At 42.2% G+C, this 10030-nt stretch overlaps 2 long non-coding RNA genes across 2 annotated transcripts; one reads left to right on the forward strand and one right to left on the reverse strand.

The window, feature by feature from the left end:
- On the reverse strand, positions 1 to 7823 carry LOC116216800. The gene is made up of 2 exons (XR_004160282.1): positions 7370 to 7823; positions 1 to 1168 (listed from the first exon to the last, which is right to left on the reverse strand). It is a non-coding gene; the product is annotated as an uncharacterized LOC116216800 (long non-coding RNA).
- Positions 5267 to 8543, forward strand: LOC104911635. The gene is made up of 3 exons (XR_004160279.1): positions 5267 to 6079; positions 7815 to 8034; positions 8456 to 8543. It is a non-coding gene; the product is annotated as an uncharacterized LOC104911635 (long non-coding RNA).
- The last annotated feature ends 1487 nt before the right edge of the window (positions 8544 to 10030 follow it).

Below are 10030 nucleotides of genomic sequence, written 5' to 3' on the forward strand. Positions count from 1 at the left end.
TTTTTAAAGACATTTAGAATAATTTCAAGACTATTTTTGGAGTTCAGTCATGTATGTAGCACTGCTCTTGGCTTTCTGCTGTGCCCTGGAACTGTCATGCACTTCAGTCTTGCAGCATCTGGTACCAAACTTTGCCTTTTCAAGGGTCATTGGGAACCAGTCATTACCTAAGCATAAGAACATCTGACATTAATTAGTAGCGTTCTGACAGTCCAGGATGGGTACATAGAGCACTTCGGGTGTCTGTGTTAAGAGCTGGTTGGTGCTCTAAGCCTAGGTAAGCCTCTTCAGCAGGGCAGTTTGACTGAGAATGACAGTTTCTTATTACACAGATGTGTGTGTATTTTAACCTTGATGCGTTACTCTCCTGGCACCTTGCGTAAGTATTAATTTTCACTTGAAAAGTTCTACGTTTGGCTTAGAAAATGTATTATTAAGAAGAAATGTTCACATTTCTTTCCATTTTCTTTGATTCTGAGGCGCAGCTAACGCTGTTCATTAACTAATGGCTCTGAAGAACATTGCCCAGGGGAAAGTATCTCACTTAATGCCACAGATGATGCAAAGAACAAGGCAGATCAGATCAGAGAAATTAAAAATCAGGAAGAAAATAGGTCAGGAGAATAAAGAGAGGTCCTTTAGCTATTTAAAAGTAAGCATTTATCATTGGTTACTGCAGATATATTCTGCTCTGAAGCATAAATTACCAGGCTCCATTATGGCGTAATTGTGGGCAAATGCTAACTTCAGTGCAACTCAATTTAGCAGATTCCTGTAAGTAGGTGTAATTATTAACCTCATTGAAAGAATGCGTAGCAAGGCCGAAGGGAACGTGTTTGTTTGTTTCAAAGAAACACTGTCATTCTGGGCCGTCAGCTTTTTGCAGAGGAAGTGATGGGAGGAGTGCTTGGCTCCTGCAGCCCCCCGCACTGAGTGCTCTTCTCCAGGGGAGTGCAGCTCGGTGAAGAAAGCAGTGGCAGCCCTGGCAGGGCGTATCACAGATCTGAACTGTGCACAGGCAGTTATGCAGTCATCAGTTCTCTTTGTCATCTCAGTCTTCTTTTTCACACGGTGGTTTCCATGATGCCACGGCTTCTGTCTAGACCTTCTTTCTCTCTCACTTGCTCTGTCTGTGACAGCAGCCAGCCCGGGATGGAGGTTCATGCTGCTAAGAGAAGTAGGTAGGAATACATAATTATTTCAGAAATAACATGTTACACAGTGTGATTTAGTCATACTTTGACACACCTCTGTCTGCCAAGAAATAGGCAGGCACTACCTTCTAAAGCTGTTGCTGAGAGCAATCCTTCAGGCTTGGGGAGCACGAAGCTGCTTCGCTGTATGGATAGCTGCAGGAGCTAGCAGCAGGGCTTGGGTCTAGGGCCTGCAAAGACCTTTAAGCACGTAAATTGCCTGAATTAGAGGCCGTGCTTCTTCTTAGGGTGTGTGGCACCACGCAGAAGTAGCTTGAGACATGAGCTGGTAAATTTAAGACTGTCTGAAAAGTGATTTCATTGACATTTCTAGCATTTAAAAAGCATCCCTGTCACTCTCTGTGAGCCTTTTGGAACATTGACCATCGACCAGTCCTTTCCTAGTAGGAGACAGCTGCATTTTGAAGGTACATCTGTCTACAATCTTAATTACAACAGCAACATACAATTTTCAGTGTTCTTTAAATAGTCAGGAGAATCAGACATTGACAACTAAGTCTGTAGCTGATAACGTTGCTCTTAAAATTCATTACGTTAGTTGGAAGTTTTAATTAAGCTACAAGAAATAGCCAGAAGGTTGCAGTAACGTCTGATTTCATGTAACCTAGAAGTCAGTACGACTGTTAACATGAATCGGCTGTTGGAGATAACAAAGGCATTGCAGCTCTAAGTTAAGTTGCCTTGGTTATTTGGGTGTAAGCGAGTCACTTTGTTAATCTGCTTTTCACATCTGCAAAGGGAAGAGAGTGACTTTTGTTGTTGTCAATGTAATGCAAGAATTCATATAAACCGGTGGTGCTGTCACCCGTGGGATATTACCCAGCTGTACAGAAGGAAACAAGGATGTTTCCTAGCAAAGGACAAACTGCTGTATAAACAAGTATCTACTCGTCCACACTATCTCTTCCTCAGGAGTATTTCTCATCTAAGAACCTCTTATATTTATTTATTCCCTTAATTATACAGAGGAATAAAAAGCCCAGAGTCCTTTAAGGTCCCCCAGTATGCAGGGTCAGGAGGTTTGTGGTGTATTTGCACAAGCAGTCGGCTTTATTTCACGGTAACACGTTTAATTTTGTTAGTTATTCATAATAGGCAGTCATAACACTTGTAGGTAGCATAGTGACTCACTACAAAATGACTGCAACAACGCGCTGTCATTCTGTCGCTGCGTAATAGCAGACAGAAACAGGAGTGTGCTGAGTTATTTCTCGAAGGCAAGGGTCACGTCCTCCCTGGGAGATGTCACTTGGTCCTAGAGCCTGGAAGCTTTTTGCCAAAGATTTTGGCTGTGTAACCTTCACCTTTCTGTTTGCAGATCAATGGTATCATCCTTCCCACGTATTTCAGATACACGACGGAAGTGGTGTCTCGTGGGAAAAATAATAAGAAATAAAAAATCATAGCTCAGCCATATTTTGCAAGTGCTTTAAGTCGGTGAGTAGATAAATGAAAGCTCAACTCTGTGGAGAAGAAAGTGTAATTTAATCCACTTTCAGCTCTCTCCTTGAGTTAATTAGTGTTCAGCCTTCCGATAGTCATTTCTTCCTTCTGAGCCTTTTATGTATGAGCCATGTGTATTTGTTCAGCCACCGCTGTTGCACCATCACCTCCACCCAGCCCTGAGTCCAAAGGTTCACCAGTTTCCTTTAGCTAATAAATCTGAAGGTGGGTAAGATAAGGCAGGCTCTGCAAACTGCGCTCTGTTTTAATGATATGGTTATCGTTGAAGATCCAGTGCTCTGAAAGTCAAAGATATAAAATGCACTGCAATTGAAATTTAATTATTCTGTTATTACTGTTTGAAACTATAGTTGGCAGTCGTATTATTAATTTAGAAAGTAAGAGATGTAAGAGGTAGGCAGGCAGTCATTACATCACGTACATTTATGTCCACACGCACATTCTCACTTTCACCAAAGGAAATTATAAATAGCCCAGCTTATTTGAGAATTGTCAAGATTAACAGTGTTACTTGTGAGAGTGCTGTCCTTGGGGACTGTAGGCACTGGAGGGCTGCTTTGCGATGGCTTTCCAAACTGTTTATGGTAGATTGTTTATACCACTACCATCCCATAGCCAGTTACAACAAAAACAAGAAACAAAAGCTGCAGGGCTAATGGCACTCACGCTCATTGCAGTGATATAACTGAGCATTCATGCTTCAAAGCAGGAAGGATCTAAGGCTTCCCCTAACAGCCCCCTCTGCTGCTGCTGTCAACAGCCAGGGCTGCAGAAGGCACAAGTAACTTTGGACTGATGCTCTCCTGCCTGAGATAGAACTGATATCCAGAGGGGAAGCCAGAGCGAGCCAGCAGCAGTTGTTTTCTGCATTAATGGACCTGCTCTTGTAAGAAACACTACTGTTGTGAGTCAGAAAGGCTTCAGAAAAATGCCTTCCTAACACAGTGCCTCCATCAACTATTATTTAAGGCTAAGCACAAGAGTTAGTAGCACCAGCCACGTTTTGGCCTAATGAATTCAGTCCGTCGAACCATTGGATGACAAAGGCTATCTGCAAAAACAGAGCCAGCATTGAACTTAAACGCTTAATTCTAAGACTACACGATGATTTGAAAAACTGAAGGGAATATAAACTGGGGTACAAAATGTTGAAGAACTATTGAATCATTGTCATTCTAATCTCTTTAAATTGTTCACCAGATAATAGCTGTTGAAAGCAAAAAAAAAAACAAAAACCAAGCACGCTGAGTCAGATCCAGGTCACTGTCTCCTGGAATACAGCTGTCAGGAGCTGGGTAAGAATAGAATAACGTGAGTAATGTGTCTTGACTTCTGCTTTCAACTCGGGATTCCTGAAACAAATGAAGTTTATGTACTGTTTAGTAGTCTCCTGATGATTTCTCTTCCATGCTCTTGTCCAGCCTCACCCAGAACCTTTATGAACTCCTAGTACCTGCAGTAAGCAGTCCCACAGGTCTAATGCCTATAGGATGAATGTCCCTGCTGTTTTTTTCCTGAAGACATGCCTCCTACTTGCTTCATTTGATGTTCCCTAATCCATGAATGAGAAGAAAGATAAACTTGCTTTTTCCAACTCGTGACTTTGTAAACCTGCCATTTCCCTGCTATGTTGCTGCTGTCCTACTTGACAACTTCTCCGCTCTTCTGGGCAGAGAAGTCATTTCAGACATTTGAGCATCCCTCTCTGAACTTTCTCTAGTTCCTTATATTCTTTTGGAAATGAGGAGATTATACTGATGTTTCTTTTTCTCCTAGAATTCACACGGGATGCATGTCTTGGTTTCTCTATGTAGAAAAAAAAAAATCCATATATTATGCTAAAATAGAATTCCATCTTACTTTGCAGTTCTTACTTTTTTCTTCCTAAGTTCTTTGTCACTATTTTTGGGCCTTCTGTACTAAACAGTTAACACCACACTGTTGCAATGTAACAAGTCCTTAGGGAGGTAGGTTGTATATCCCCAAAGTGGCTACAATTGTCCCACTGCGGGCAGCAAACCTTTTCTCAACTACTAACATAACGGGGGGAAGAAAAGGGAGAAAAGATTTAGTCAATGATTTTAAAAGGCATAGCTACTTAAAATTCACACCTAACGTGCTGATTTAGGAAGTTGTAAGATACGGTATAAGGAAAAAAAAGTGAGACATGTTAATAGTGTTACACAGACAGTGTTTTTCAGCTTTTGTCACCCTCCTGTATTTTTTTCTTCCCCCACCCAACCATCTCAAAGGCAGATCTTTGCAATGACGCATCAATTTTCTGTCTACTTGAGGTTTAGAAGTAGCTGGGATGTTATAAATAGATCATAATCTGCAAGAGACAAAGAGAATGGAAATGTTGTAAAAGGTTGGCTGAAAATTTTAGCTGTGGATTGCAATTTCAGATGTCTCTGAGAATGGAAGCACTCAGTCTGAGTTTTACTGAGCACAGCAGAGGAACCTGGCCTGATGTGCAGCAGTGGGGAAAGGCCAGGCAGAGTAAGGTAGCACTTCTGCCCGTGGAGCCAAGCACGGAGTGACATCCAGCCTTGCCTCAGGGAGCTCACGGCTCAGTGATGTGAGGAGAAAGTACTTTGCCCTTCCTCACTGTAGGATGAAACGCTGGAGTCAATTGCTCTATTACACACAGCAGAGCCTAAGTCAGAATGTGTAACTTTTGCCCTGTAACTTTTTTGGCACTACTCATGTTGGTAGCATTGATCGAGCTTGCTCCCGTTTTGCACTTTCCCTCTAAATGGCCTTAACATGAGCAGAGCATCTTGGCACGGGCTGAAAACTTGTCCTATCCAATGAGGCAGTAAAAAAGAATAGTCGGGAGTGGGAGACAGTCTGATATTCTTTTGCTTCTGCTTGAGTAGTCCTTTAGTAAGATCTTTTAGATCCTGCTGATACTTCCAAGCTGACCGTGAGTACATAGAGCTGAGGTCCAGCTGCTTATCTCTTGACCAGTTCCACCAGAGTAACGATGAGGAAGATTGTTTGGTGACGGTTCTAAAGGACCTCATTGAGTGGAAGGGACTAACCTTCCCAGTGGCACGTTCGTGTTTTAAAGACAAGTTGCTTCATGAAAGCAGGCTGGGTTTCACAGGAGCCGTGTCACGTTGGCACAAGCTTTGTGTTCTCAGTCTCTGCCAAACACAGTGGTATATCACGAGTGCTGCACCTGGTCTGTGTCCTTGAAGTGCGTCTCCAACTGCTGTTGGTTTTTGTAGAAGTTTAGGCCGATACACGCTCTGCAGAATGAGGTTCTTTAAACCTAAATTAACATTCTGTTGAAGACTAAACATATGTTGTTTTTCTTCACTGTCAACAATTTGGTTTCCAGGTTTGGAAAAGAAACATTGCTGGGGAGGAATCCAATGAATTTATTAATGAGCTTGGTAAGTACGGAACTATTAATATCTCCTGAGATCTTGTTTGTGTTAATTTTGTCTTCAGCTTCAGACTCAGAAATAAACAGATGTTCTGAAGCCTTCCTCTGAGAGTACTACTCTATGTTAGGTCCTATTTTAAATACATTGTGATTACCAGGATACTGTAGGAAACGGGTAAATAGCTGTGTACAATGCTTCTGAAACAATTTGTGCCATTACCTGAAATCTTTATCTCAGATTGCACTGATAACACTAAAAAGAAAATATCTAAAGTGTTTCTTATATGTAAATAGTGATTTTTGTTTCTAGTCATAAGTCTGAGTAGAAAAATTGAAACATGACTGTATTCTACAGCGTTGTCAGTGTATGTTAAATCTCCCGTTCATCATTTTGTGGCATGGCTGACAAAACAGCCTATGTGTCCTGGGCACATACTAAACACATGACTGCTTCCATTTGTCTTAACTGGTCTTATTTATTTTTCAGTCTATTCTGATCAGAGATACCGCTTTGAATCTCAGTGTAACTGACATCTTTGGCAATCCCACCAACACTGAGGTCCTTTGCTCTCTATAGTGAGGAGTATCATCTCAAGAATTTGAGACGGGCAACAGTAAATTACTTGTTGTTTTCACATATTGGGAAGGGGAAGAAATATTTGACCTTAAAACTGAGTTCAGCTGTTTGTGTCACTTAGGTGCTGCTCTATTTTAACCAAGATGTTAAAGGAAGCTAACCAATAAGTTATGCTAGTGGTCCTGATCAATCTGATTCTTGCAGGAAGAGGTCAGACCGCTTGGCTGACACTTGACCCTTTTGTATTCTGTCATTACTGGTCCTAGTTATAATTAGGCAAATTCAGCTCTAGAGAGAGCTGGATATGAGGCCTCTGAAGTCAGTGGTGAGCCTTACCCTGAATCTGATGCCTCAGCACCAAAGGTAGTTTTCCTGTTTCTGCCACTCAAGTGGTTTTCATCACAAATCACATTTGCACATACTGAGTAAAAGTGAGTGCTTTGGTGAGGCCCCACGTTTACAAAGCTACGTGGTAGATGATATGAATTTAATCAGGGAGTTAACCTTATATAGCTGTACTGAATTAAAAAAAAAAAAACAAAACAACAACAACCATCTCAGTGAAAAACTGTTTTGACCTATCACCATGAAAATGTGCAGAGATGGGTGCATGTATCATAGTTTAAATTCTCCTTTTTGTCTCAGTCACTTTGCGTTCTTATTCTAGCATCCTACTTTTTGTTGGAATACACTGTGTGTACATGCGAGCTGTTTGCTTACGTTTTGCAGTCTTTCCTGGGGACTCCAATGCAAGAGGAGGTCTCAGCAGATCCACTGAATAGCTCTGGCCAGCTGATCCTCCCTCCGTATTGACAGGCCCATGCAGAACCCATTGCAGGTTGTCAGTAGCCAAATGGCACAAGCCTCCCTTGCTCCTGCAGAGAACATAGCAAAGGCAGCAGGGCTTTGTTCACTCCACAATCTGCAGCAGCAAAGCTCACGACAGGATCAAGGTCGTAATATTTTTAGCGTATATTCAACGGCCTTAATGTTAGCAACACGTAAACAATTTGCTCTGCAGACAGCAAGATCTAATGAAGCTCGATTTCCTGTGGGTTTATGCATTTCAGTTTTACAACCCGCTCTCTTTCCTCCACCACTTTAAAAGCCTCAGATGCCCTTTCTGTTTAATCCAAGTTCTCCCTTTGCTCCCCTTCTTCTCCAGGGTGATCTCAGCTCCTGCTTGGGCAAGAACAACAAGTCACTGGCCAAGGGGAGCCCATTGAGGAGTACAAGATGTGGGCTTTCCTCCCACAGAGTGCACTCTTGCCTTTCTTTCCTTGCCAGCTGCTGGTGGTCACACAACCTTGAAGGAATTTAATATTTGCAAGACTGCTGCCACGCACTGAATTTGATACTTGCCAGTGGGTTCAAACGTTCATGAGGTGAGGAAGGGTTGATTGTTCTATGTTCTATAGGCAGATACTGCACAAGTAGAAATCTGGTTTTGAGAATGGGAAAGGCCCACACAGTATGAAAAAGCACATATGTTTCTGCAGCTGGCGTTTCCTTTTGTGCATTACTTTGCCTTCTGATTGTTAATGCATGCAGCACATCCAGAGGTGTTAGATGAAAATCCAGAGGAAGGGGATCTCTTGCTTCCCTGCCAAACCAGACAGGCCACGGCAATGGCAGCTCCTCATCTTACCAGCTGTGAACAAGCTGTGCTCAATTACCATCAGCAGTGCTCGTAGCTGTGCATGATATGCTGATTCACTCTAGGACTATTTCTCAGTTCTTCTGTCAGCATTTCTCTTTGCTGATAATATATACTGGTAATAAAGCCGCTGGCTGTCTCTGAAACAGGAGGGAAAAAGCCACTTTGTTCTCCATCGTGACTTCACTTCTGCCCAGATTACCTGGGAATGCCCACAAACTGTGTGTAATGAAAAGCTTCCTGGAGCACTGCTATAGTCACCCTAATGCACAGCATAGAATAGAATCATAGAATCCATAGAGTTGGAAGGGACCTCTGAAGGTCAGCTCGCCCAGCTGCCCTGCAATGAACAGGGACACCACAGCTCGATCAGGTTGCCCAGGACCTGATCCAGCCTCACATCGAGTGATTTTGTTTATGTTTTGTGCAAAATATTAAAGGCCTGATTGAAATGAAAGCTCTCCCGTTGTCTCCGGTGTGCTCTGAAACAAGTCCTAGCAGCACAGATCTCACCTTCAGCTTATCTTTCTGATCTGACTGCTGTAAAATATCTTTGTTTGTTTCTTTTTTTGGCCCGCAGTTAAAAGCTGCTGAAGGACAGCTGAATATCTGGTGTCAGCCGGAAATTCCTGATTTCAAAGCACAGCCTTCGTTCATGAAAGAAACCAACCAAGAAGCTTTACTACAAATTAAAATGTGAGCTCCTAGAAACCCATTTCCTCACGGGGCTCAGGTACTTTACCCTTGCCATTACTGTAAAACATCAGCTGCTTATATCATACTGATGGCGTCGGATGTTTTTACATAAACATTTTGTCTGTGCTGTGCTGCATTTGCTTTATTTTTGCTCTAACCCAAGAAACAAATCAGCTGCTTCCAGAGTCAGCTGACACGGAGTCCTTTCCAAGCAAAGCCTTCTGTTAGCAATGTGCAGCTCCAGCGATAGTTGTGGGTAATTTTATTGTACTTTGCTCTATGTTTTTCAGTTTAATTGGGATTTTACTTTACAGCCTTGTAAAACAATGAGGTATTTGTAACTATTTAGTGGCAGTCTCACTGGGATGGGGCACATGGGTTGAAATCTTTATAACGTAAAACAAGCTCGTAACCAAAAGCCCATGCAGAAATCCACAGCTATTCTTTCTGTTTCATTGAGAAGGTGTGGGTTCATAATACAGAGCTTGCTAGATGGGGTATATTGGCATGACACAAAGCAATGGTTTTGAATATTCCAATGTCCAGTGGTAAAGTACAAATTTGCTGGTATTTGCTATAGGAAAACTTGCTGGCTGTTGTTCTTCTCATTCTGTAGCACATTTCTAAACAACATTTCATGATGTTTTAGAGCTTGACCAAGAGGTCTCCTGGGGAAAAATCAGATCATCTTTAAACTAATTTCAGCACAGCTGACTTCGCTTTAGTTCTACAGTGATTTTATACTTTATACTAGCGAGTGTTTTAATAGAAAAGTTGGTACTTTATGTGACTTAAAACTGTATTTCCTGTTCTCTAAGCTCTCATTGGCCAGAAATGCATAGGCTTTCGAGAAAAAAGTAAGGTGCAATTTAGTGCAATGCAGCCATTTCTCCATTGCTGCTAATCCTCATTTTTATAGCTGACAGCACAGAGCAGGGACTCTCTGAGCATAACTTCCGACGGGCCGCAGTCCAGACATTCACACAGCCTCACCGAAACAAATCACCGCGCCGAGCTCCCTTAACGCT

This window comes from Meleagris gallopavo, chromosome 7 (genome assembly GCF_000146605.3).
Source record: "Meleagris gallopavo isolate NT-WF06-2002-E0010 breed Aviagen turkey brand Nicholas breeding stock chromosome 7, Turkey_5.1, whole genome shotgun sequence".
Taxonomy (NCBI): Eukaryota; Metazoa; Chordata; class Aves; order Galliformes; family Phasianidae; genus Meleagris; species Meleagris gallopavo.